This window comes from Lissotriton vulgaris, chromosome 10 (genome assembly GCF_964263255.1).
Source record: "Lissotriton vulgaris chromosome 10, aLisVul1.2, whole genome shotgun sequence".
Lineage (NCBI taxonomy): Eukaryota > Metazoa > Chordata > Amphibia > Caudata > Salamandridae > Lissotriton > Lissotriton vulgaris.
The window spans coordinates 971648677-971676373 of record NC_141698.1 but is presented as its reverse complement, the minus strand read 5'-3'; the positions used below and the strand labels follow the sequence as shown (position 1 = coordinate 971676373).

General features: G+C 44.1%; 1 protein-coding gene across 1 annotated transcript in view; it reads left to right on the top strand.

Moving 5' to 3' along the window:
* Positions 1 to 19754: 19754 nt before the first annotated feature.
* Positions 19755 to 27697, top strand: part of LOC147689087 (anterior gradient protein 3-like) — a 102588-nt gene continuing 94645 nt past the window's right edge. Inside the window, exon 1 of the mRNA XM_086941975.1 lies at positions 19755 to 19988. The gene's annotated coding sequence lies outside the window, so the exon portion shown is untranslated. The remainder of the gene's footprint in view (positions 19989 to 27697) is intronic.

Sequence of the window (27697 nt, the reverse complement as noted above, 5' to 3'; positions counted from 1 at the left end):
TGGTATGTCTGGAATAGTGGTACTAAATCCTGCTAATTGGTGAGGGAGGATTTTTTTCATTACTATTTTAGAAATGCTGTATTTAGAAAGTGGGCATTTCTATGTGCTTATGACTTGTTCTGCTTTGCAGTATGACCCCAAACTACGTCTAGAATAGGGTGAAAGCTGGGATTGTGCATACTTTCCAGACAGCCATCACACAGGAAGGCTTGGATGCAATAGGGTTGCACCTGCATTCATCTGCATACTGAATGGTCTTCCTGGGCTTGGAGAGGGAAAGGTGGGGTGCACGTACATTTGTAAAGGCTGGCCCCTGCCTTCACACAAAAGGCGTGTTTACCCCTATTGATTTCTGGAGCCAGAACTGGGATTGAATGGGGGTGTTGTGCACTTCTAAGACTTCTTTTGAAGTTAGATCCACATCAAAGACACTTTGAGTATAAGTACTGGGGTTCTGACCCCATGCTTTTAAACACTGCATGGGAAGTGTAACCAGACGCTGTTGGCTGTACATGCTGCACCTTGCAAGAGGATTGCCAGGAAGACAACCACTTCGACTTTGCTTTGTTGTGCTGACCTTATTCCCTGCTTGACCACTAGAGAGACTGCTACTTTATTGAGGAAACCAATGTGCTGGCCTGGTGCCTGCCTTACTGCTTCCATGCCTTCAAGTTGTTCTCCTGGGACCTGGGAATGCTCAGAATTGGCCGTGGGACTCTGAGTCGAGCTACTCGAGTCACCTGCAATTTAGTGCATAGTGAGCACTACATTCTTAGCCTCATACATACAACTGGCGCATGGTGAGCGTCTTTCCTTTCCTAGAGGAATATCCAGGCGACCAGTGTGTGCTGGGTGCTTCTTTGATGGCAAAGCATGCAGGTTTTATACACTACTGAGGCTGAAGGACTGAATTCAGCGCTTTGTTCTGGGCCCCTCAGCGTCCCATCTCCAGTGAGCCTGCCATGTTCTGGTTGCCAATCGCTGCCAACCAACGTTCAGTCCCGGTGAGACTGCAGAGTCTTGAGTGCTTCCAGTGCCATGAACGAGGCCTGCCGGCTCTTGCTGAGGCGCTTGCCCATGATAAGTATTAGGTCACGTAGCCAAGCGGGGAGAGAGCGGCAACATCAGCTGCGCCATACACTCACGGGCAGCTGCATACCCGCAGTTCGCCGACATCAAGGGATTTCACAAGTAAGTTCAGCTGAGACTGCAATTTTTCCTATTTGCCTATGGTTCTATGGTGATGTTATTTATTACAACCTGCTGCATTCCATGCCCTCATTATTAAGTTGTTTTTGCCTTGCCGTTTCAGGATAGCAAATATTATTTCAGGATGTACACTGTATACTCCGTGAAATGTTTTCTCGACGTGTCCAACATATAAGTCTTTATCTTAATGCACCAATTGTGATGTTTTGACAATTGCCAAGTTGGCAAAGAGATTATTGGTTTATGTGATCTATGTTTATATGCAATACAGAAACAACTTTTCCTATAATATTATGTGGAGTCTCTTTTGTGGTGTATTTACTGTGCCACTGGTGTGTGGGTGTTGCGGAAGCGCTTTACACATTGCCTCTGGGATAAGCCTGACTGTTCGTGCCAAGCTACCAAGGAGGAAAGTAGGTGTTATCTTGGTTGTGTAACTCCCTTACCATGACTAGAGTGGTGGGTTCTGCCTGGCTTCGGTGCATACCCTAGCCAACCAGAAACCCAATTTCTAACATCTTTCATGATGCAGATGTCTCATATATGCTTAAAGTTTGGAGCAGGTCAGCAGGGTTGCTGGTCGTTTTTGCTGCTGGATAAGCTCTCTCCCAAGAATCATCTGTTACAATTGAAGATACGTTCCTGGTAGTCAAGAGTCAGGAGTCAGGTAGCTGGTTCACATAGGTAATAAGATTTATGGAAGAAGATATCTTTTAAGTTACAGGTTATATATAAGTACTCCATTAGGAACAGCATCTTCACTGCTCAGCCCACTCCCTCCAACTGACACTCTAACAAGCACAGGCACTCATCAATATTCCATTACATCACACACACACACACACACACACACACAATGGCTGAGCAGCATGGAACTGAGAAACTATGGAGAGGATTCATTATGACAACATCAGGTTACAACATCTTCCTCTAAATTAGATTCATTCAGCTCAGTCTTGGCACATACTAGGGACCCCCCCACCCCTCAAATCAGTCCAGCTCCTTATCAAACAGGGCACAGCAGCAGGATCTCACTGTGTCAACATTAGGTCAGTGTGGTGATGAGACCAGCTTAACCTACAGCAAATCTACCCACTTCACTGTCACTCTTAACCAGCCTTCAGATATTGTTAGTCATAGAGTGTGGGGAGAATCCCAGAGGAAAGTGGGGGAGTGGAGGAAAGGAAAATAATGCACAACTGTAAATCCTTACCCTTCTGCATCACCCTCCTCTTACCTGGTACTTCAAAGCTTTATCTCAAGTCGATATAAAAACAAAGTATTGTTTATGGATGATCAGTACCTTTGGCAAATTCTTACCACGGATGACAGGGCACAAAGAAAGTTGCTCCACCATTGACGTTTAGAGCCACAGCCTATTATAGCAGGGACTAGCTCCTTTGGAAATGTGTACAGGCTTGCTGTATTAAATGGACAGCAGGACGTGTATTTTGAAGTCAAAGCTATCATAAAAGTGGTGGAAATGTTGTTGAGCCAATCTGGATGCAGGGATAACAAAGCAACAAAATCACTTTTAGCCAGGGTATTGTTAAAAACAAACTTGAAACTCCAAAACAACAACATACCTCGCCTACACAGAAAATACTATTGCAGTTAACTTGCTTGATGAAATATATCATTCAGTTCAGCAACTCATTTTACAACAGGGAAAATGTGTTCGATTAGATTAGATGAAAGTGAAAAAAAACAGATTTTATTTCGGCAACCAATGCATTTACAATGTTCCCATACATTGGACTCAGTATGTACAAAAATGGCTTGGCCTCGCTGTGAAAAACCGCTGTCTTATGTGACCTCAACAAAGATATCATTCATATCACAATGTCTATATTTGTCACACATCATCACAGTCATTTTACATGCACCTGAGGGATAGTGGAACATTCTATTTCATGGGAATTGAGCATAATTTCCACTGAAGTGCAAAAAAAGCCTCTTCGTGGCTATAGGAACATGACATATCTTCACTTGTAAATAGATGGCCCCAACCATCAATCTCCGCATAGTATTGTGAGTGGGCATTATCCACCTTTAGTTACTGTTGGGAGTACTCTTGGTGTGTATTGCCAAGTCAGCACAGACTTGTGCACTGATCAATACCAATCTAAAACAGATAGGGCACCTCCATGAGATAGAACTGTTATATCTACTTGATTGAAACACACGTTTACCCAGAAAACTTCAAAAGCTGACTTGAATTTCTAGCTTTCCTCTTAGTTTGGGGTAATTTAACCCTACAGCATCTTTCATATATACCCCAGTCATAGACTTGGGGCCTGATTCAGATTTCGTCAGATGGGGTTCTCTGTCATAAATGTAATCAATATCCCATCCACTGTGTTACAAGTTCATTGTAGGAAGCTGGCTCTGTATGTGATATACCAAAAGGAGATATATTGTGTAAAGAGTGCAGGGGTTCCCTTATGAGTACATGGGGGGCTTGCTATGGCAATCTCAAGGCGCTCTTCAAGGGAATAGTGTGGTCAAGCAGCCTAAGGCTTATCACAGAGTAATTCAAGACATCTGTAAATGCACACAATAGTCAATAAATAAGGCACAAAACTCAATAAGGAGATCCACACAAATTTATACAAATTGCATGTATCTACATATATGTGTTAGGCACCAGAAGCAAATCATTCATGTAAGTACATTTTTAAATAGAAATTATCTTCAGTTCAAAAAGTCAATTTTCAGAAGCTACAATGTTATCCTATGGGAGATAAAGTCAATGCTGCATTCAGGTATAGTACAGTGATTTACGGGACCAATGTCCAGCAGTTCAGGTGAATGGGGGGCAAGGTCCAAGACAGCACCAGCAGAACACAACCAGTGGCACTAGGGCTGCCAGGTGCCGGGTGCAAAACAGCGTTCGGTGCCCAATGTTACTCTAGCGGGATTGGTCTTTGCTTAAAGAGGCTACAGGTTTGGACTGGGAGACCAGTTATGCTGACCCAACAGGGGGGCTCAGGTCTCAAGATTTGCAAGGATGTAGGGACACCTTTGGTCCTGTTCTCCAGGGGGCGGTGGGCACAGAGGTGTCTTTATGCATTGGTTTTTCCATACAGGTCCTCCTCCACCCCTGCTTAGGGTGGAGGGTGCCTGCATGCAGAGGCTGCACGCGACATTGCAGACTTCACTGGGGGCAAAACCATGGTGGACTTGGTCTCTGGGGGGTTGGCAGACCACAATGACACCATTGGCCCACTTCAACTCAGGCTTGGCTTGATGGGTGCAGTGGTATCTTCAGGCGTCTGGTTTCTGCAGTCATGAAGGCCTCAAAGGAGTCTTTAGTCACCTGCAAGGTGCAGGGAAGCATGTCCGCTACTTCTTGGGAGGTCTTGGTTCCCGGGCAAAGTGCTGGCAGATCTCCCAGGCTTTGGGGACTCAGCAGCTGCAGGACAAGTCGACTTTTGGTGCAATTATCGAAGTCAGCAGGCAGGCCAGCAGGCTTGGTGTCGGGTCCGTTGCTGGATTTTCAGTCTTGCAGGATGTGATGCTTTACATTCTTCTTCATCTTTGTTGTCATTAGGACCCAATTTTCTAGTACCAGGGGCTCCCCTAAATACAGAATGTAGGGTTGTTAGGGGAGTGTAGGAAAGTAGCCCATCGGCTACTTACCCCTGGGGTCCTTACACCCCCCTATGACCACTTTTTGTGGGAAGTGGATATAACCCTGTCGCAGAGTTCCTAAGTGTGCCATCACAAATAAGGTCACTTCTGAAAAGATGTACCTTCATCTGGTTAGAACTTGTCAGAAAGGAGTCATTTCCTACATGCATTATATCCGATAGCACTTGTAATAAGGCAGATGGGATGTCGGTCATGTTTGTGATTGTCTAACTTGCCTGCCAAACAGTCTATCGGCCTATGTTTCTGTCAACGACAGTGTGATCAGGTAATTACCACACTGGGGTGCATGTCACATTTGCAGGACTGCAAGGAATGAGATTGGAAGCCATTGCATGTCTGTCAAGGCATGAAGAAAGTAGCCTGGGAATTGGGAAAGGAACCCATTTTCAGAAATTACATCTCGGTGAAAGAACTATTGTGAGTTTAGCATTGATGGTTGTCTGGGTAATGGGCTATTCCAACAGTGTCACACCGTGTCACAACAAATGAACTAGCAGGATAGCAAGTCAGATGTGCATTGTGCAATTTGAAGGAGGAATGATGGCGGAGGCATGCAGTAGTGTAATAAATAAAGCTACAAGCCTTTACAATAAGATTTTGTAGAGAGGCATGATGGGATAAGGTTTTTCTATTATTGTAAATACTTTATTCAAATTATTGGTCGGATAAATAAATATTTAATCAATTCTGTGTTTTTAGAAGTAGCACAATGTTTTGTGAAAAGAAAGACAGCAGTAAATTTAAAAACAAACTGAAATGTATAAGCTTCTGATACTCTTACATCACTCATTGCACAACAGAATTACACTCTGACTTCTACTGACCCCATGTTGTAGGACATTGGCAGACAGGTAGCCGTCTATATTTAAGAGAATGCTCAGTTATATGAGTTTTATATTGCAGACTGGCCTAAATGGGTTGCGTTTTAGAGTTAGGAGTGAGTGATCAGAGTGTTGCTTTTACATTCTCTTAGGTCACTGTGCCCAGGCCTGTAATTGGCAGAAGTAGATTGGAATGAGCGTATACATTACACATTCATATTTGTTGATTTTGCCTTTAATATTCCTGATGGCGTGGGTTTATGTAGATCCAACCATGGGTGAGACAGTAGTAGTTTGCAATATGCATGGTATACAGATATGAAAGGTCTATTTAGTATCCCAATCAATCAATCAGAGTACTTGTAAAGCACGCTAATTACCCGTGAGGGTCTCAAGGCGCTATGAGGAGGGGGGTGCTGCTACTGCTCGAAGAGCCAGATTTTGAGGAGTCTTCTAAAGGCGAGTAGGTCTTGGGTCTGCCGTATGTGGGTAGGGAGGGTGTTCCAGGTCTTGGCAGTGAGGTAGGAGAAGGATCTGCCACCGGAGGTCGTTCGTTGGATGCGGGGGACAGCGGCGAGGGCGAAGCTGGCGGAGCAGAGCTGGCGGTGGGGGTGTAGAAGCTGAGTCTGCTGTTCAGGTAGGCTGGTCCTGCCTTGTGGAGTGCTTTGTGTGCGTGGGTGAGGAGCTTGAAGGTGATACTCTTGTTGACGGGGAGCCAGTGTAGGTCTCTCAGGTGGGGGGTGTTGTGGCTGCAGCGGGGGACGTTGACGATCAGTCGGCCGGAGGCGTTTTGGTTGTAGAAGTCAACCCACTTGCTTGGGAAGTATACAGCCAATCTAGATAGATGAATTGAGGCAGTTTTCAACTAGCACTAGATACAGGATTTCATGGTAGAGGAAGTAAGTAATGCCCTGGGATAGGAAGTTAGTGATCATGTGCAGAGAACATTAAGATAGGATCCTTATTGGAAAATAGTGGACTTGTGGGCATGCAGTTATTTCAGAAAGTTAGAATAGATTAGAAATAGTCTCATACTAATGGGTGATACAACAATAGATAATGGCCGGCACTAAGTACATATAAATCAACATAGGGCTGTATTCCACTAGCTGCACAGCACCTGAGCCAGGCAGCCATTGAAAGGAATTACGGAGTAAACAGAAGTTCATTCAAGAAGTAGAGGTTCAGCCAGAGTGGGTCAATTTTATCATCTACAGAGCTACTCCAGAGTGCAGTAGGTAGGAATGTACTGATTTTGGGTGGGCGAAAAATTCTGCTTTGCTGGAGGAATTGGTGGAGTTTAAGCCACTACGCGTTGCATGCATAGCATGGAATTCTAGTCAAATTCCGCCAACCACTGCATGGTGGAGTTTTTTCTCACATGCAGCTCACCAACGGTAAGTTGGCAAGTGAGATTTGGTGTACCCTACCTTGATTTTCAGTCACTAAGATGGCACTCGACGAGATTTCTCCAACGTGGTGTTAGTGGGCATTTGCTGTCAGAAAGCTGCTGCTCAGATAGAAAATCTACTGGAGCGGCAGCAAAATCAACTCAAGAAGCCGCGCCCTCTGGCATGCCATGTGGTGCCATTGGTGCTGATTTTCAGAGCAGAATGAGCTTGTGACGCTAAAAATTAGCACAAAGTGCCTAATTCCACTCGTTCACCAAACTCCGCAGAATAGCGCTGAGTTTTTAAGCGCAGAGTGAAACTCTGGGAGTTCAGCTCATCCCTAGTACTGATTACAGGCAGTCAGTGTCCTTTAGTCACAAAAATGGACACTAGATACATGGTACAAACAAGACGTGGTGGATCACAAATCTTAGTCAATGTCCCGATTTTACAATTCTTTTCATGCTGTTCTGTGGTACTTCTCAACATTTTATACGCTGCTTGCTAGAGTCTTTGCAGAATGGTTGGAACAGGCAGCTTTTTTTCAGTTCACATTGTACATGCACAGATATTTGAGATCTGAATCTTTTGGGGTCACAGTGTAGCCCCTCCTCTACCACCAGCTTCCCCCTTCAGCATCCATTCTAGTGTCTCACTTGTGCAGTGCTGAGCAGTTGATTTTCTTCCTGGGGACTGTTCCTGTTCTGGCTTGTGACTCTAATCTTAAAATATGTATCTGTTGTGCCTCTGGCTGTTATCTCACCACTATGAAAAACATGAATCATGAACTCTAGGCAGCTATGCATTTGTTGGGCAAAATTAAATTGTGCATACTTGAAAGCGATTTTAGTATTGCTGATTGTTTGAACTTAAAGATCAATGACCAGTCCCAACACCCCTACCAGGTACCCCTCAAACCTGCCAGCTATTTTTAGACAGAAAGACTTTGAGAAATAAGAGGGAATGGATGACACAGAACTCAAAATCACACCTACTCGAAACAGATAAAAATCCCCCACAAGGATGGCAGGCACAACCAGATGGACAGTTATCTCTCTCCCTCCTTCATTTCACTCTATACATTAACACAGATACATTTATTTTATTTATTTTATTCAATTTATAATACGCGCAGCTACCCAAATAGGGTTTCCCGGCGCCAAGGGACAGCCTGAAAGAGGGAACAGTGAGACAAACTAAGTTTACTGCGTGAAAAGCCATGTCTTAAGGTTCATCTGGAAGCTAGTGTAAGTAGAGGCATTTTTCAGCGAAGTAGGTAGCGAGTTCCACAATTTAGGACCTAGATGGGAAAAGGAACGACCACCCATTCTTGAAAGTTTGAATCGGGGGATCACGTAGTCACCGTGAGTGGAAGAACGGAGAGTACGAGCAGGGACGTAAGGATGAACAGGTTCTTGAAGATATGATGGCGCAGAGCCTTGTTTTATTTTAGAGATATAACAGAGAGCTTTACACTTAATTCTACTGGTGATCCTGAGCCAGTGTAAGTCAAGGAGATACTGGGAAATGGGGGCACTTCTCGGTACATGGCAGAGGATGCGAGCCGCGGAATTCTGCACAACCTGAAGCTTTCTTAAAACCTCCTGGCATGCACCCAAATAGAGAACATTGCCATAGTCCAAGCGAGAGGTGATCAAAGCCTGGACCACAGTTCTTTGGGAGGTGACAGGAAGCATCCACATGATCTTGCGAAGCCATTTCAAGATGGCAAAACATGTTGCGGCCACTCTCACCACCTGCAGCCGCATGGAGAGATTTTAGTTGATTATAAACCCAGGTTGCGAACCTGCGTGACAGCCAGAGGAAAATGGCCTATTTCCTGAGGCCAGTGTTTGGGACCCAATAAGTCCCTATGTTTTCCCAATATTAAAACCTCAGTCTTATCCCCATTTAATTTCAGGAAATTAGCCTACATCCATTGGGAGACCTTAATAAGTCCATACTGGAGAGTTGACATGTTTCCCTCTTTGGCGGAAGAAAGAGAAAAGATGATTTGAGTATCATCTGCATATGAGAATAGTGAGAGACCAGCGTCTTCCACAATGGTAGCTAGGGTCTAACATAGATATTAAAGAGTAAAGGACTCAATATGGACCCCTGAGAGACTCCATATGCAGATGAACACATTTTTGAAACAGCCTTTGAGGAAAAGACATGGAAGGTGCGATCACTAAGGAAGGAGGTAAGCAAAGATAGAGCAAGGCCTTTGATACGTAGGGACCGGAGGGAGGCAAGCAAGATGGAATGAGAAACAGTTTCGAAAGGGACACTCAAATCAAGCAGAATGAGTGTTGTTGTCTCCGCTCGGTCCAAGCCGTGATGCAGCCTTTCCATCACTCCAAGGAGAGTAGTCTCAGTGGAGAAATTGGCCCTGAACCCTGATTGAGAGGGGTGCAAGATACCAGAACTCTCCACAAAGTGTGTCAACTGGTTGTTTACATATTTCTCTACAATCTTCAAGAAAACTGGAAGCAGAGAAATAGGCCTGAAGCTTGACTAATTAGCAGGGTCGGCACCGGCCTTTTTCAGTAGGGGAATAATCATGGCGCGTTACCACTCTGGAGGAATCCAAGCCTCTCTTAATTATAGATTAAGAAGTTCCCTGATGATTTCTAATTATTCAGGGAGGAGTTGGTGTAAAATATTTATGGGTAGTGGGTCACGCGGGGAACCAGATTTGATGCTGGCTAAGCCTTCCAGGAAGGAGTCCATATCAAGAGGAAGCCAGAGACAAAGCTTTGCCAAAGTACTGGGCTCTCCTCTACAAGAGGAATCAGGGTATAGAGTGAGTCAACCAGCGGAAATAGTGGTTTCTAATGTGCTATAAATAAGTTCAACTTTCTCAGTGAAAAAGGCGGCGATGCTGTTGCATTGATTCACATCAAGTATAGGAGGAATAGGAACAGTGTCCGAGCCTGCCAGTTTCTTTACTACAGAAAATAAAGTGCGAGGACAGTTTTGGGCATGCACAATGGCATTCATAACGTGGATGCCTCTAGCTCTCTTGCATAGAGCATGATAATTATTGAGGGTTTTTTTGTAGTCAGATTTGCAGGTTGGCGAATAAGATTTTTGCCATCTCCTCTCAACGGTTTTGCACTTAGATTTTACAACTTTAAGATCCTCCATAAACCACGGGGCCGGAGGGCGATGAGGGAGCTTATTTTTAGAGTTACGAGGCAAACTAGAATTAAGAGTGTTAGTAAGCCAGTCTGACACAGCAGCATCAAACTGCGGGAGGGGCAGAGTAGAATCCGGCTGATTAGTTAATAGTAAGGATTTAAAGGATTACATATTCAGCTTGCTCCAGCGTCTAAAGCTACCAAGGTCCTCAGAGGGAACCGTGGCCTTCCTATCGGAGATTTCTAAATTAAATTGAACTGAAAAGTGATCAGACCATTCTAAAGGAAGAGCGGAAACACGGCAGTCAAAGGGGAAATCAGATTGAATAGGGTCGAGTAAATGGCCTGCCACATGGGTGGGGCAAGCATTACATAAGGACAAATTCAGAGCCTCAAGATCAGACAGAAAGGCACTACTGGCGGCACATTGAGGGTCTTCTAAATGTAAATTAAGATCGCCAAGAAGAGTAAAATTGGTGGCTTTTAATAAAAGGGGCGAAATTGTGTCAGAAAAAGAAGACACCCATGGGCCAGGATTTCCAGGAGGCCGATATATCAAAAGGCCGGACAAAGTCAGCTACGGCGTAACCACAAGTTTAAATAATACGGCTTCACAGCCCTAAAAAGGCATAGGTTCAAATTTACAGGAGTAAGAGTCTTTAAATATCACAGCAAAGCCGCCGCCACTCCCTGCCTCTCTGTCCTTCCTGACAATAACATATCCAGGTGGAAGAGCAGCTGCGACATCAGGACCGGAGCTGGCATGCAACCAGGTCTCGGTGAGAGATAGGGCGTTGGGTTGCTCAGAACTTATAAAATCAAAGATATTGTCCTTGTGTCTGGGAAGAGACCAACAATTAATGTTCCAAAATTGAAGGCAGTTTACAGCATTGTAAGAGGTTGGCATCGATACAAATGTGGAGGTAGGCCGAACCAAAGAACCGTCTTTACATACATTCTTACTGCGGCTCGGCATACCAAGTGAAAAAGCACACTGAGGGTATTTGAATCCATTCATTGGGAGAATACTAGAGGAACATTTAAAAGAGTGAGTAAGTTGCTTTAGGTGGGCAGCAGAATAACTCAAAGTTGTTACTCACACAATTTAGTGTATGGTGTCCGGCCGCTGGGCGCGGACGGGTGCGGATGGGCGCAGAGGGGTTTGCCTCTGGCGCGCCTCTGACGCGGTGCGCCTGCAGCGCAAGCGTGCTGCGCGATTGCATTCATCTTGCTTAAATAGGGAATGCTCAAGTGCGACTAGAGCGCTTGAGCATGACTCCATACACACATGACATTAAAGCACTTCGGCATATGCCACACTACATTAACACCTCTCCATCTCTTCCAAAACGTATTTTGTGTCCTCCTATCTCACACTCCTTTTGCTTCACTAGTGCTGCTAGTGTACTTTCCACATAGGTCTCATCAAAAACTCACATTGTTGTATCCAAGCACACCTATGAACTAGCAATACAATACAGCGTGAGGACCTGCCTTTTAGAGACTGCTTTCTATCCCAAATGGACTGAAATGCTCAAATGATTGATTTATGTGTTTAATAGTTACTGTAGATGCCTAAGAGGCAGGGTCATCGTGGTGGGGAAAGAGGTGGCTGCCAATTTGAGCATTTTGAAAAAGGCTATTATCTACAGGGATTTAAAGATCAGAAAGAGGTACCCTATCAAGCTAGCAAACTTTATTCAGGATGATGTCCTAAGGAAAAATTACCAAATATGTGCGTGAGGGAGAGAGATCACCTCTCACTTGCTTCAACTTCCTGTGTGTTGTAGGTCTAGCTGTTTACAGTTAGCTCACGAGCCATTGGCCACGTAGCTCGCGCAGCTGTTGACTGACAAGGTGTATAAAAGTGACGTCAGTGCCTCAGCCGAGACTGACAGCTTCGCCCTTCTTTCCTGTCGGTCACCTGTTCCTCCCCGCAAGTTCCTTTACTATAATAAATTCTTTATTTGATGACAGTTCGTTCATTCGTGATTATTACACATTGTCACTACAATTTGCTAAACAGCTTGAGGGAAGCAGCACAGAGCAACTATGGAGAGAGCAAAGTGAAGGGGTAAATCCAGAGAGAGTCTAAGGGCCATATGTATCATCAACCTGATTTGCGATTCCCAAATAGCGATTTTTAAGAAATTGCTATTTGAGAATCGCAAATAGGTACGTATGTACAAAATCGCATTTTTTTTGCGATTTCTTAAAATTCCTTAATTGCGATTCGCAAATTGCGATTCGCAATTAAGGAATACTTTCCCATTCATTTCTATGGGCCAGGAGGCCCATAGGAATGAATGGGTAGTTATTCTCAAATTGCGATTCGCAATTTGCTAATCGCAAGTTGAGAATAATTTCAAGGGTGCAGGGGTGTCCAAAGGACACCCTGTTGCGCCCCTGAAATTAGCATGGGAGCACATGTGGCGCACATACATGCCCTAAGGGCATGTATGTGCATCACATGGCACTTTGAAAAATGCAAAAATGTGCATTTTTTAAGGAATTTGCAACTTACCACCAACAAGAAGTTGGTGGTAATTTGCGATTTCTTAAGCACATTTTGCCATTTTTTTGGGCTTCTTACATTGCATTTAAGGAATCGCAAAATTTGCGATTCCTTAAATGTAATCACAAAATAAGGAATCGCAAATTTAGCGATTCCTTATTTTGCATGCAGATTTGTGTGATACATACCATTTTGCGAAAATGCCTTCGCAAACGCCGAAATTCAGCGAATTTCAGCGTTTTCGAACGCATTTGGGCATGATACATATGGCCCTAAATCAGCAATGCTCCTGCCAGTTAGATTCTCTAGGACCAAGTAGTCTTACTCTGTGAGTGGCAGTTTGGCTAGAGCTCTGAATCCTTGAAATACATGGGCATCACCTCCAATGGGCATTGGTGGAGGCTCCTGCCACCTGGCCATCTCACTTCTGGGCAGATTGTGCCCATGAACCACTGAGCCTCCATCAAAGAAGGGTTTGTAGGAAAAAACATAACGATTAACCTCATCTGTACATCAGACAATCAAAACGAAACCTGTAAATATGTGCATTCCTAACTGCTAGCCTAGTTCCACACTATTAATGCGTGTATAGTGTTGCTCACTGCCACCGCTCTAATCATATCTACTAAAGACAGACGAGGGAGAAATGTGTCAACAGGTTTCACTGCTGTGAGTAGATGGTGAAGTTTCACCAGGGCTAAAATGTGATGGGAGTCTCCATGATTACAATATTCTAATTGTAAGTGTGTTCAAAAGATTTTGGAAATGTTTACCAAAGATGGATAAGAACCTACAATATAAATGTGAGAAATTAAATTACATACAGAGACCAAATCAATGGATCCCATTCGCTCTGGTTAGTATTATGGAAACATGCACTATTACCTGCTAATCTATGTCCTATAACTAGAAAGGTAATTGTCAATTCATTGTTAATTAATTTGACTTATATAATATGTCAGGTAGCTCAGCAATGGCGGCTGAAAATCTCTCAACCTGAAGGGAAGTACAAAAGAAAATGTTTCTTGTTCATAAGGGACAGGAGTCAGCCGCAGACGTCAAAGTGTGTTTGTGTGCGCCCGTTTGTGTGTGTGTATGGCAAAAGAGAGTGTTTATATCTAAGGAAAAGTGAAATAGTGAGTGATGGGAAAAAGATATGTGGCAGAAGAGTGTGTGTCTGGGAAGAGAAGGTGTGTGTGCTCACGTGTGAGGTGTGTTTGTGTCTGTAAGTGTTTGTGTGTGTGCGGTCTAAAGAGAGAGAGTGTTTGTGTGAGAGAAAGGAAAATACCAATTTCAGAAGAGTGCGTTTCTGGTGAAAGTGTGTGTGTGTGTGTGTGTGTGTAGAGAGGGAGTGTGTATGCATTTGACTAAGATTAAAAGTGTGTGAGACAGAAAAGACCTGTTGGAGAAGACTATGTGTTTTCCGGAAAGAACGTGGGTGCTGGTGTCTGTAAACGTGTTTGTTTGTATGTGCATGTGTGTGTGAGTGTTTGAGTGTTATAGAGAGAGAGAGAGAGAGAGAGAGAGAGAGAGAGAGAGAGAGCGTTTACACAATCTCATCTTCTGGAACTGCCTGGTACAAGTGATCCCAGCAGAGTCAAAGCCAACAAAGCTCCCTCAGTACAAAAGATGAGGGAAAGCGTGAGTTTAAGTTATGACGGAGTAATAATGAAAACTGTAGTGCTTTTCTCATACTATATTTCTGTTGTGCGTCTTGGAGAGCAACATCTTTTGTTTGATAAGCTTGCATTGCTTTTGTCTACGGCTTGGCGCTGAGGCATCTAATCATCGTTCTTTTGCGCCACCAAAGTCATTGAGTTACAAAAGAGGCAGAGGAAACCATTCCAGGCAGCTGAGTACAAGAGGGGGGTTCACTCGATCTGCATGTCACAGCATTCCATTAAAAGTAAACACACAATAACGTTTTTCCTGCCGTTATGGCTCTTTTCAAGGTGCGGCTTGATCACACTTCATGAGTTTACCTGCTCTTCTCACGTATCTCAATCAGATTTCTTAGGTTTGTATCTTCATGTGTCTGGTTGTCTGTCCACTTTTGAATTTGTTTTTCCTTATGAGTTTGCTGTACGATTGTATTCATGTGTATTTTCCTTTTTGTTTACACATGCACCTGTTTGTGATCTACATGGATTCTTGACTTTGAGGACCTTTAATTTGGTCGTGGGATCATCAGTGGTTACAGAGCAGCCTCCTGTGCGAGGACAGTGGTTAATCTGGTAATCCAGGGTCACAACATTGTTGCACTACAATTGACTAAATAGTTACTTCCTTTAGACTCTTGACTTTCTCCCTAGGTATTGAGGATAAGTATTCAATGCCTCCTCGATAAAGTATGAAACTTTAAATAATGCTCAATAAAATCCATATTACATCTATGACATCAATTCAAAGAATAATGGGGCTTCTACTTACGCAATGGTAAATCTTGCATTTGCAGATAGAATAATGAGAGTCACACAGTAGTAGTAGGGTGGAAGACATAGCCAGATAGAAGGAGAAGAGAGAATTACCATGCCTAATTTTGTCCTCCGAAGCATCTATCGTTGCGGGCTGCGTCGTTGGTGTCAGGTGTGTTGGCTGGCAGGTTCGGGCTTAGTGATGAGAGGAGTTGGTCTGTGGTGATTTTGCTCCAGCATCTGTGGGGGATCTGTCGCGTGCGGTGGTGGGATGTGTTCTTTTTGAAGGTGAAGTGGATACATCTGTGGTCGGTCCAGTGTAGTCCGGTGGAGTGGCTGAAGGAGACGTGGTTGGTGGTAGAGAAGATTGGGTCGAGTGTGTGGCCGGCGAGGTGGGTGGGGGTGTTCACTAGTTGCTTGAGTCCGAGGTTGGCGAGGTTGTCGAGCAGGGTAGTGGTGTTGTTGTCGCTGTTTTTCTCCAGGTGAAAGTTCAGGTCCCCTAGGAGAATGTATTCTGGTGAGGCTAGGGCGTGCGGGCTGATGAAGTCGGCGATGGTTTCGCTGAATTGTGTGCGTGGTCCCGGTGGTCTGTAGATGAGCGTTCCTCTGAGGGTGGTCTTGGGGTCATTGTGAATATGGAAGTGTAGGTGTTTGTCGGCAGGGAGTCTGTCTTCGGTGGTGGTTGTGATGTCGATGGTGTTCATGTGGATGATGGCGATTCCTCCTCCGGTTTGGTTGACGTGGCTCTTCCGGGTGATCTTGTAGCCGTCCGGGATGGCTATGGCGATGTCGGGGGCAGAGGAGGAGTTCATCCAGGTTTCCGTGAGGAAGGCGACGTCTGGCACTGTTGTGTCGAGGAGGTCCCACAGTTCGATGGCATGCTTGTGGACGGAGCGGGTGTTGAGGAGGATGCACTTGAGGTGGTTTTTGTTGTTGTTGTTGTTGCGGGGTTTGGAGGGTATGGGGCGGGTTCGGAGGCAGGTGAATTTGCAGGCTTGACAGGTGAAGGGTCCGTGGGTGCGCTTCAGGGTGGCTTGGTAGCAGGCGGGTGGTCGTCCGGTGTTGAGTGCGTGGAGGGCCGTGGAGTCGTATCTCAGTCGTGCCCTCTGGATCTGGTGGGGTCGACGGTTTCTGGCGCTGGGCGTGGTCCAGGCGCAGATGGGCGCAGACGGGCTTGCCTTTGGCGCGCCCGCTGCGTGTGTCTGCTGCGTTTCCGCGCGGTCTCCTCCATAAATGGCGAAGTGGGAGGGAGGAGCAGCTGGAGGCGGGAGCGGGGTGGCGAATGGGCGTCGGGTAAGTGGGAAACAGAAGGAAAAAGGGGCGGGCCGCCGGGGAGCAGCGGAGGGGAGCGGGGGGCACAAGCGGGAAAACAATCACGGGCAGAGCAACAGTACAAGAGGATACAGGCTGCACAATTAATGCAACGAGTGCAAAGGGGCACAGTAAACAGCAAAACACAAGATACAAACACCTTAGGGCGCAGGTTCAGCGTCAAGCACGTGGCAGCAGAGGTGGAAGCACACAGGGAGCCGTGCGTTGCGTGGAGCGACCGGCTCTGAGAGCAGGGTCAAGGGTCACAGCTCACCACCGCGCGGTCTCCTCCATATATGGCCAAGTGGGAGGGAGGAGCAGCTGGGAGGCGAGAGCGGGGTGGCGAAAGGGCGTCGGGGAAGCGGGAAACAAAAGGGAAAAGGGGCGGGGCTGCCGGGGAGCAGCGGCGGGGAGCGGGGGGCACAAGCAGGAAAACAATCAGGGCAGAGCAACAGTACAAGAGGATACAGGCAGGACAATTAATGCAACGAGTGCAAAGGGGCACAGTAAACAGCAAAACAAAAGATGCAAACTCCTTAGGGCGCAGGTTCAGCGTCAAGCACGTGGCAGCAGCGGTGGAAGCACACAGGGAGCCGTGCGGTGCATGGAGCGACCGGCCCTGCGAGCAGGGTCAAGGGTCAACTGGTGTCTCGTATGCTGCAGAGGGAGAATCTTTCTAAGTAGGAACACTTTGAGGTTGACTGCCTTAAAAACTGGAGCAAGTTAGGGGCAAATAAAAGTTCAGGACAGAAAAATGACTCCCATATTTTTAATCTTTTGTGATGTGGTTGTTGGGGACAGGGTGGAAGGCCATTGGAAGGGGTGTGTGTTGAGATCAGACTCTCCAAGTATCATGATTTCTCTTTTTGATCCACTCAAGCAAGTATTGTAAAGCATCCATACATGCCTTTGTGTTCAGCATATACTTTAAAGTGGTTTTCATTTGATAAGGTTCAAGTATAAATATCAACATAACCACATAAACATTGAACAAAAGGGTGAGAGGAAGTGCTTAATTTGAGCCAGTGATTGCCAGTGGAGGCCACCGGCACTCATTTTTGGAGAGCGGCACTTATTTTTCCATATCGGGCATTTGCAACAGAGTTAAAAAAAAATACAAAGATGGGGCAAGAGAAAGACGGAAAAAGCATTACAAAAAGAGAAAGCAGGAACCTGCTAGTAAGATAAACTAGCTGGAAGTGTATAGAAGTGGATTAAAGGGGCATGAGGTGCATTTAGGACTACGCAGCCTTGGCATTCAGCATGCCAACATTCAATCACACCAGCAAAGTGCTTTTGAGCAGAGCCCTGGACATGGTCACTCCTTCTTTTGCAAGTTAAAATTCTAGTAACTGGGTTCACATCTTTGGAACACTGCACTGTACCCTTCGAGTCGATGATCCTTCATACCTCAATCATACCTGTTGAATTCAATGGAAGAGCAAAGAGGGGACTTTTGTGCTGTGCCAGCCAGGCTAATTGTGGAATCATTTGGTAGAACCTCAGGGTTCACAGTGTCATTGATCGCAGCAAGATCAATAAGTGTTGCTGCCAGCCTGCTCACCTACAGTGAAGGTGGAGAAGAGATCTTCCCTGTTGATAGCAAGCTTCACGAGGAACAAAAGTCCATCTCATTACACGTATGTTCATTGCATTATGTTACATATCAAGTTAGAACTCACTCCAATTTACATCCTGTAGGTACTTTGTCATTCTTCTTAACTTAATCTGTCCATCGAGTTTAAAAAAAGACAGCCCAGCCTTCGAATTTTACTACAATCAAAAGACTCCTTGATAAAGCTACTTCTCACAAAGTTATTTGTCTACACCATGGATCAGCACACCAACATATTACTACCCTCAGGAGCACCTTACATTCCCTGTTGTTACACCTCACACATTGAGGCAGATCACTAATCTTACAAATCCTTCTCCTGGTGTTTGCTGATATAAACCCCACGTTTTTGATAATTCAGCTCTTTCCATTCTGAGGCAGGGTTGTATGAAGTACCAACAGTGTATAAACTTAACATTATATATTATTTGTGTTGATTTAATAAAAGGAATCAGCAAATACACAAGTGATACCTTCTGTATATCAGGTGCGGATTAAATGTAAAGAAGAACAAAGCTTCACAAAAGTTTCAGATCCGCCATTAAATTCCAAAACATTTAAGGCCATAAAGTACTGAAAAATACAAATCTCACACGTCATGCCACGTTGTTTAATTGAGCAGATGAGATGTCCCACCCACACTATTTTGAGTGCCTTTAACTACAGTGCACTTGGTATGGCCGACACTACATCTGCAGCGCTTTTGACAGAGAACCTTGCCTGCCAATCGCTGAATAAGGCCCATAATCTTTGCTGGATGTGTACTGTGAACATGTTCATAGAATCTGCAATGGTGGAAACAAACAGCACAACTCTTTGCGCTCATTCTGCTGCTTGTGCAGGCTGATTTGCTCCTGTTCATATCACAAAATTAATGTAAAGGGATATTTATTTTGAAATCATTGTTAATTATATATACTGCTTGTAAAGCATTTCCAATGCATTATACGGATTTTAAGTTGAAATATCATCCTTAAATGTCTAAAACAAATAGAAGTTACCGGTTTTGCATAATTGTAATTAGAAATAAAATACTAATTTTCCTGAAGCATTTTCCACCCTTCCTCATTTCAAAAAGTGAGAAGATTTAAGTTTTTGAATGGCTTACTCTGTGAACACATTCAACATGTTTGCTTTGAAGCAAATTCTGCTCATTACACAAGCAGGAAAAATGTGCAGATGTATTTGGTGTGGCCTCTTTTGTGAGTTTTGCACCAGTGCAAAGTTTCTGGCTACTGCCTATGTTCTTTTTTCATATAATTTAGGGACTATTACCAGAACACATTCTTTAATGCAGGTTTGTAGAGAACACACCAAGCCGGCACTTGTAGTACTAAAGTTGTTTTTTGAACACTCTAAGTGGTCCATTTAATGTTCTTCAAAGCTATTTTTTGATCCAGACCCAGTTAAGAAATTGCAACCTTTTTAAAATGAAACAAACATGCGTGTTGTTATAGCACCCCTTCATACAAAGTAGCATTGATGTGTTGTTTCTGGGACCTCTAGATCTGATCTCCAAGCTCCACTGAACCCAGCTATTCACAGGGAACAAAAGGCACACACAGTTCTAACTTTCTGTGCAGTTCTTCTCTCAGTGAACCCCCAAGCCAGCCCCCGGAGTAAAGACGCACACAGGCGCCCATTTATTTTTCTTAATTTGATGAAATCTGATCCAAGTGGTGGCAGAAAGAGAGCGCAGTGTTCAGCGTGGGCATGGGAACGTACCAAAGCCAGACAAGAAGTGCCCGGCACTGCCCCACCTTGCCCCTCCCCTGCCAGGTAACCATATCCTGGTTGCCATGGAGTCCGAATTGTTCAGGTCAGGTGTCCTACTTATCTCTTTAAATCACGCCTACCGGAGTTCGACTACCAGCCTTCGGAGCAGGGAGGACTTTCGTGCCGGAGCTCACCTGCAGTAAGTACACGTCTTCAACTTTTTCAGATATATTAGTTAAGAAAAAAAAATCCAAATGAATTTTCAAAGTATTGTATTCATCTCAGGTTAGTTTTGTACATATTATACCACAAACTGTTTTCGTATGGTGAGTTTGTTGGAAATGCTCGTGTTTTCTGGATTATTTCTATCAGTTCCTTCCTGGTGTTAAGTGACATAAAGTGTTGGTTGGCAGGTGGTTGTCTCTGTGGGTGTTGGCTCTGTTGGTTAGCAGAATGAGCACAATCAATCAATGTAGGATCTTCTGTAACCCACAAATACTTCTGGGCGATGTTCTTTACTTCTGAAAGGTAAAAAGTTGTCGCATAATCAAGAAATGATAGACCTTAGCTTTTTCCTGAAACAATGTAATGTCTTTTTTCCCAAGTGCCGGAAATAGCAATACATAGGCGCAGGTCCTGCGTGAGTCACCGTGCCTGGCAAGGTCTAATCTTTCTGCACACCTGGGTACTGTTTGCAGTGCCCGCAGGTGCATAAATCAGGCTTTGAATATTTTTTGGATATTAGGCAAATACTTGGAAGCAAATGATATGCGCTGCTTTAACGGGCATGCTTTATTTCTGTGCACGATAATTCGTGTAAACGAGGCCATTGCGTGACACGTTCTTAGGCAGATTTGCAAAGTCACTTTGAGGGAGAAATTAGAATGGATGAATGGTTGCTAATATGTAAATCACTTGATTGCTCCTAAAGGAATCGGTTTTAATTAATACCGGAAGCATCACAAAAAGTCATTCATTTTATACTGAAATGAGTGGATACAAAGACCGTTCCATATGTAACTGCTTTTATCCCAGATAATTGTTTTAAAATAGGCGTTACCATAACCGAGTGTAAAGTTCTGAATGTATCGACCTCAGAAGCATTAATTGCTGAGTTGGCCATGCTGAGATTCAATACACGGGCCTTCAAATCACACACTGGCCCCGTCTGCAACTGAATCATCGAGCTGATGCCAAATACAGCTGCATAATACCTCCTTAAAATATACAAATACAACATTTAATGTATGTATAGCATGCAGAAAGCAAAACCCATGCTGCTCCGAATGTTCTTAACTTCTCTTAAATAACGTATCCACTATTCACATCCCCGCTGTTAGATAGTACTCCAATTTCTAGTGTTGTGACTTAAATGGATCAATCAACGCAGGGGCAGACACATACAAGCCTGTTATTTGTACCTTAATGAGTGTTTCTACAGAGTCTTTAAATCTCACTTTTAGCCCCGGAGGCATCACCACGAGCTGCCTTTAACTCCTAGAAGCAGTTTCCGTTTCTGCAAATATTTAGATCTCTGTGGTAATATCCCAGATGTGTATAGAGTCACTTGGAGATTTTGTTTGCTGGAGAAAGTTCAGTAGAAAATGAGGAATTGTTGGTGGAAGCAAACGTGGAATTATTGGTTCCCCTGGTAATTCCTCATTTCTCATAGGATTCTCAGGGTGCAACTCGGAATCCCTCCTATTTATGGAACCTCCAGAGTTAATGCGACCACGGTATTGTTAACTCTGTGGCTGCAGAATTCATACCACACTCTCCTGGGGCACTCATAATGAGGGCATAGGAGGTTTAATACCAATCCCAGACCCTGGATACCTTTAAACTCTGCTTTCTCATCATATAGGTCTGCAGAGGTTTTTTAACATAGATAGTGCTATCTTACTGTATAATTATTTAAAGTTATTTTTTGTTTTCTTTGTTTCTGACCCCATGACCATCACTTGAATTGTTTCCGATGTATTCCTGAGTTTAATTGTCGAATTTATTCAATTGAGTGATTGTGCCTCCTGCTATGTATTCTTTGAGGCTAAGATCTTTGCTTTTCATTTTGTTCTTTGAGTAATTTGTGTTTTACTGTCTATGCATTTGTCATGAAGATACAAGACAAGCATAGAAGCACAGTGGAGTCACATACACATTTTACACGCTTTGCACAATGCCGAGAACACGAGTGTGCATATGGTATTGTCTTGGTATTATTTCTACTAACGCCCTTACATATAGTACACAGACGTTTTTACAAAGGACTTGTCCTTCACATTTTGGTATGTAGATATTTTTTGCCTTTATGTAAAGTAAACAGTAGCCTTTTCGGGACTCGTCTTTGTATATGTCTATTATGCTCCCATGATATGGCTTGGCATGAAGTTGAGCTTTAAAATGATAATTGAAATAAGAGGTTATTACCTAAGAGAGCTCTTTTCCCAGCATCTTCACTAAAGTGCCCTAATTTCTGGGACTTTGTGGGCAGCTGAGGAAACAAAGTGGAATGGGATTGCTAAATGGTCCAACCATACCAAGGGAATCAAGTCCCCTACGGCTAACCCGCAACAATTTGAGAAGTAATGATCAAAAAAATTACCTTTCTTGTGGTTTGGCATATTTGATTTAAGGGTCTAATGAAGTACTTTCAGAGCCTCTTCAAGCCAGAGGATCGTCTGCTCATATATTGAAATTACATTAAAAAATTACTTATTTTGCTTCGTTGGGAAGAAAAATGCAAGTATTTCAGCTAAATAGACTAAATTTAGGGCAGGCAATGCATCAGGAAAACATGATATTCAACTTTTTTCATATTTTAAAGAAATTCCAAGGCTAATAAGTACATGTTTGGACTCGAATATCCAATTTTACAAACACAGGGAGTTTCTGGCACTGGTTGCAACCCCACACCCTGTTTTTACTCTTAAATAATATGTGAACCATCCTAAAACTGTCAAGGAATATTTCATTAAACAAGGGTTTGTAGTGAAGGTGAACCATATTTCAAAAATAAATGATAGATCAAGCTGGTGTACTTCAAGTAATTTATGGACCTCCGGCCTATAGGTTGTAGCAGATTTAGCTTTACATAGCATAGCATTGAGTGTGGATTTCCAGCTGAATTACTCAATGTCTCTTCTGAAATAGTTTTTAGGAGACCTTTTGGTAACATTTCTAGAGTCCTGATGTTAAGAGGAATAAACGAGTTCAATAACTCATAACAGATATCAGATAAAGAGATAACACATGGCTTAACATTTGGTTGGAGATGGTAGCTGAGCTGCACATGGTGGCAAAATTAGATGTAAATAGCAACAACATATATTTCCCTTAGCATTTAATGACGTGGCAAACTCCAGGACAACTCATCCAGCTGAAATGAGTATAAGATGTGGTTATGAATGAGGATCAATGAGGGCGCATACCTAATGCTAAACCTAATTCCATTAGCTGATAGGAACAGGCATGGAAGCATGAATAAAGGAGAGCAAACATGATTAGAGTAAACATCAGGTGATGTGTCCCTGAAAATCCACGGAAATGTAAGATACATTTTTATTTTGAAAACATATAAGTACAACAAAATCCATCAAACAACAAACACTGACAAAACCAAACGTTCTGGCATGCACTTTCCTTTATGAGCAAGAATGTTTCTTTCCTGAAGCTGCAGAGCGTCCTGAATTTATATGTGAAGAATATCACAGTCGCAGGCTGCCAGGACCTCTGAATTCTAATAGCAGCCAAGAGACTGAATGTGGTAGCTAAGAGTTCCAAATAATCACACCTTTTAGTTTAAGCAACATGTTGGTTTCCTAACAATTCCTTCATTTTCCTGAAATATTAAATCAGATAACTTTGCAGAGAGAAAAATTACAAAAAGGATTGCTTTTCTATAGCTCATATATGAGATGCAGACATGAGTGTGACAAAATGATGTATGCATGAATGTACTTTTCAGATGTATCATAGTCCTTCATCCATTCCAATGGAAGCACTTAATTGGAGGCAGAGTACGACACCTGAACAGCTAATAATAGGATGGTGAGACTAAAATACTTTTCTGGGTGTATTCAAGACGTGACTGCCTACCTCTCAATCCAATGGCTAAGAGAGTTCTGTCAAACAAGCCAATAATTTGACGGGGCACACACAAAACCCACATAGTACAAACAAAAGAGATAGGCTTTACCAGGTATAAAGATGGTCATTGGCCAGTTATTTCATCTTTCTAAAATATAAAGTACCAATTCAGCTTGTAATCAAAGATTTAGTATCGATTACATTTAATTGGAACTTCTCTGCAGGTGTAGTTGCTGCTGGCCCTATTTTAGGAGGGGCAACTTCAAATTGTGGCAAATTCCCTCCCTCGCTCAGCTGCAGAAGCTTCTTCACTATCCATCAACAATGTTGCTGCCATGGCAACCGCCACCGCCTCCGTCAAATAGCGCACGTAAACGGCAAACACATACTTACTTTGGGAGTGGCTGCAAGGCATAAGTTCACACTCCGGCACAGGTGTCGCATTTCTGTCCATGAAGGCGGATTAAGACGCACCGAAGTTCATGCGCCACCGCAGGTAATGACATGTAGAAAGTTGCAAGACAGTTTACATATTTCTTTAGGCTAATATTCTTTTTATGGATCTGTATTTAGGTACTCACTAGGACCGGTAATGTAAGGGCCCCCAATGTCTCACAAATTAATTGGTGTCTTCAACATACTGCCACTGCCAGGCATGTACCAGAGCCTCCTGAAAATTGGGGAGCAGCCATGTTTTAATAGCTCAAAACAATGCACAGTACTAAAGTTCCCCCAACATGAATGTACCAACTTTTGCTTAGAAGAAAATAGGAGTCATAGATGTTGATTCATCAGAATGCCAGGGGTAGACAAAGTAATATCACACACACTTTGAACCCCAAAGACGTCCGAACTCTGAGAGGTGTGCCACCCTTTGATCCTCAGCAGTTTCCTGTTACTAGAGGAAGAGGAAGAAAGGGGGGCAACAGAAGTCGACTTTTTTTTTTTAGAGCAATGTGTTCTTCACTTTCCTGCAGGTGGATTCCTGGCATCTACAACCAGGAGTAACAGTTGAAATGACAGGTGCATCGAATTGCAAATGAGAGGGAGCAGCAGCTACCCTTGACTGGCCCTAACCGACCAACCTGGAACAAAGGGAACAGGGGATGCTCCTTGCGGGAAGTTGGGTTAGTGGTTGGGGGTGGTAAAACCCTAATTAATCACCAGCCACAATTATTGTCAGAGTGAAACACAAGCAGACCCCAAATCAACCTGTGCGTAGCCCTCTGATAGCTTGGCACAAAAGCAGTCAGGCTTAACTGATAGGAAATGTGTAAAGTGTTTATGCAGCACACAAACAATAATAAAGTGAAAGCAGAACACAAGAAACATTGCACTCTAATTTAGAGAAATAAGGTACGATTGTTAGACATGGAATCCTTGGCGTGGTTTCCACGACTTTTTTGCCTCTACCTCCTGTATTTTTGACTGTGTACTGGACTTCGTTTTCGCTGGTTTAAGTACACTGGGCAATTTGCCACTACTCATCAGTGCCAAAGTGCAAGTACTCCCTTATTAAGTTGTGATTATGAGTGGTTATCCAAGATTTGCAAATACAATTTACTGGTAAGTCCCTAGTAAAGTGCACGGAGTGTGCCAGGGCCTGTAAATCAAATGCTACTGTTAAGCTTGCAGCACTTGTTGTGCACTCACATGAGTAGCCCTGTAAATGTGTCTCACACCTGCCACTTTAGTTTCTGCGCTCACAGTTTTTACCTACCATGTTGACCTGGCAAGTGCACCCACTTGCCAGGCCCTACCTTTTCTTCTCTTACATGTAAGGCACCCCTCGGGTAAGCTATAGGTAGCCTTGTGTGGCAGGGTGCAGTGTATGTAAAAGATGTAATATGTACTGGTGTGTGTTAAATGTTCTCATAGTAAAATACTGTGGTGTATTTCATGTTTTACTATTAAAAGGCTGTCTGTCCCTTAGGTTAACATGGGGGCTGCCTTGTAACATCTTACAAGTGTAACTTTCAATTTGGGCAAAATATAAAAACACTCTCTGAAGCTTCTGAGCTCTCAGAACTCAGAATTTATTAACACACCTGTTAGCTGAGGTGGTTTTTAAATTGTGTGTTTGAAAATGGCACTTTTAGAGAGTGATGATGGACGGAGCGTTTGAGCAAATCAAACACTCACCCCAGTCAACTGATCTGGGTTTAATCCATCACCATTCGTTAGCTCACTCAGCCACCCCAGTTCAGACATGGCCATATGCAAATCAGTCTGACCCTGTGCCTCATGGGAACAGTCCAGCCCGAACTGAAAAAGCCATGTCTTCCCTGGACCGGAAACAAGCATCCTGGGTCCGGTTTCGGATTCATAATCCTCATCAGCCAGGCTATCTTGAATGCAGCGGCCAAGTGAGCAAGGGACTCACGTCTAAGCATACCCTGCCAACTTAGGGCGAACAAAGCGATACAAAAGGGGATGATGGACGGAGCGTTTGAGCAAATCAAACACTCACCCCCAGACAACTGATCTGGGTTTAATCTATCACCATTCTTTAGCTCACTCAGTCATCCCAGTTTAGACATGGCCATATGCAAATCAGTCTGAACCTGTGCCTCATGGGAACAGTCCAGCCCGAACTGCCAAGCCCTGTCTTCCCTGGACTGGAAACAAGCATCCTGGGACCGGTTTCGGTTTCATAATCCTCATCAGCCAGGCTATCTTGAATCCAGTGGCCAAGTGAGCAAGGGACTCACGTCTGAGCATACCCTGCCAACTTAGGGCGAACAAAGCGATACAAAGGGGATGATGGACGGAGCGTTTGATCAAATCAAACACTCACCCGCAGTCAACTGTTATTGGTTTAATCCATCACCATTCTTTAGCTCACTCAGCCACCCCAGTTCAGACATGGCCATATGCAAATCAGTCTGACCCTGTGCCTCATGGGAACAGTCCAGCCCGAACTGCCAAGCCATGTCTTCCCTGGACCGGAAACAAGCATACTGGGACTGGTTTCGGATTCATAATCCTCATCAGCCAGGCTATCTTGAATCCAGTGGCAAAGTGAGCAAGGGACTCACGTCTGAGCATACCCTGCCAACTTAGGGCGAACAAAGCGATACAAATGAGGATGATGGAAGGAGCGTTTGAGCAAATTAAACACTCACCCCCAGTCAACTGATCTGGGTTTAATCCATCACCATTCTTTAGCTCACTCAGCCCCCCCAGTTCAGACATGGCCATATGCAAATCAGTCTGACCCTGTGCCTCATGGGAACAGTCCAGCCCGAACTGCTAAGCCATGTCTTCCCTGGACCAGAAACAAGCATCCTGGGACCGGTTTCGGATTCATAATCTGCCACTGGATTCAAGCAAGCCTGGCTGAAGACGGCTGTAATGCCAGAAACCGGTCCTAGGAAGCTTGGATCCGGTCCAGGGGAGGCATGGCTTGGCAATTTGGGCTGGACTGTTCCCATGAGGCACAGGGTCAGACTGATTTGCATATGGCCATGTCTGAACTGGGGTGGCAGAGTGGGCTAAAGAACGGTAATGGATTAAACCCAGATCTGTTGACTGGGTGTGAGTGTTTGATTGGTTCAGATGCTCCGTCCATCACCACCCCCTTTTGTACCACTTTCAGAAAGTGGACATTATCTTGTGTAACCATTCTGTGTTCCTCTGCCTGTTTGTGTATTCACTGTCTGTTTTTGGAGTGACAGGAGCTGAGGATGTGCATTTACTCTAGATAATCCCAAGGGGGTTTGAGGTGTGTCCTACCTTTCCTGGGTTACTCATAGCCAGGCTGAATAGACCTTTCTGCATTTGGAGTGGTTGGAGGAGTTTTCACTAGCACCAGTATAGGCT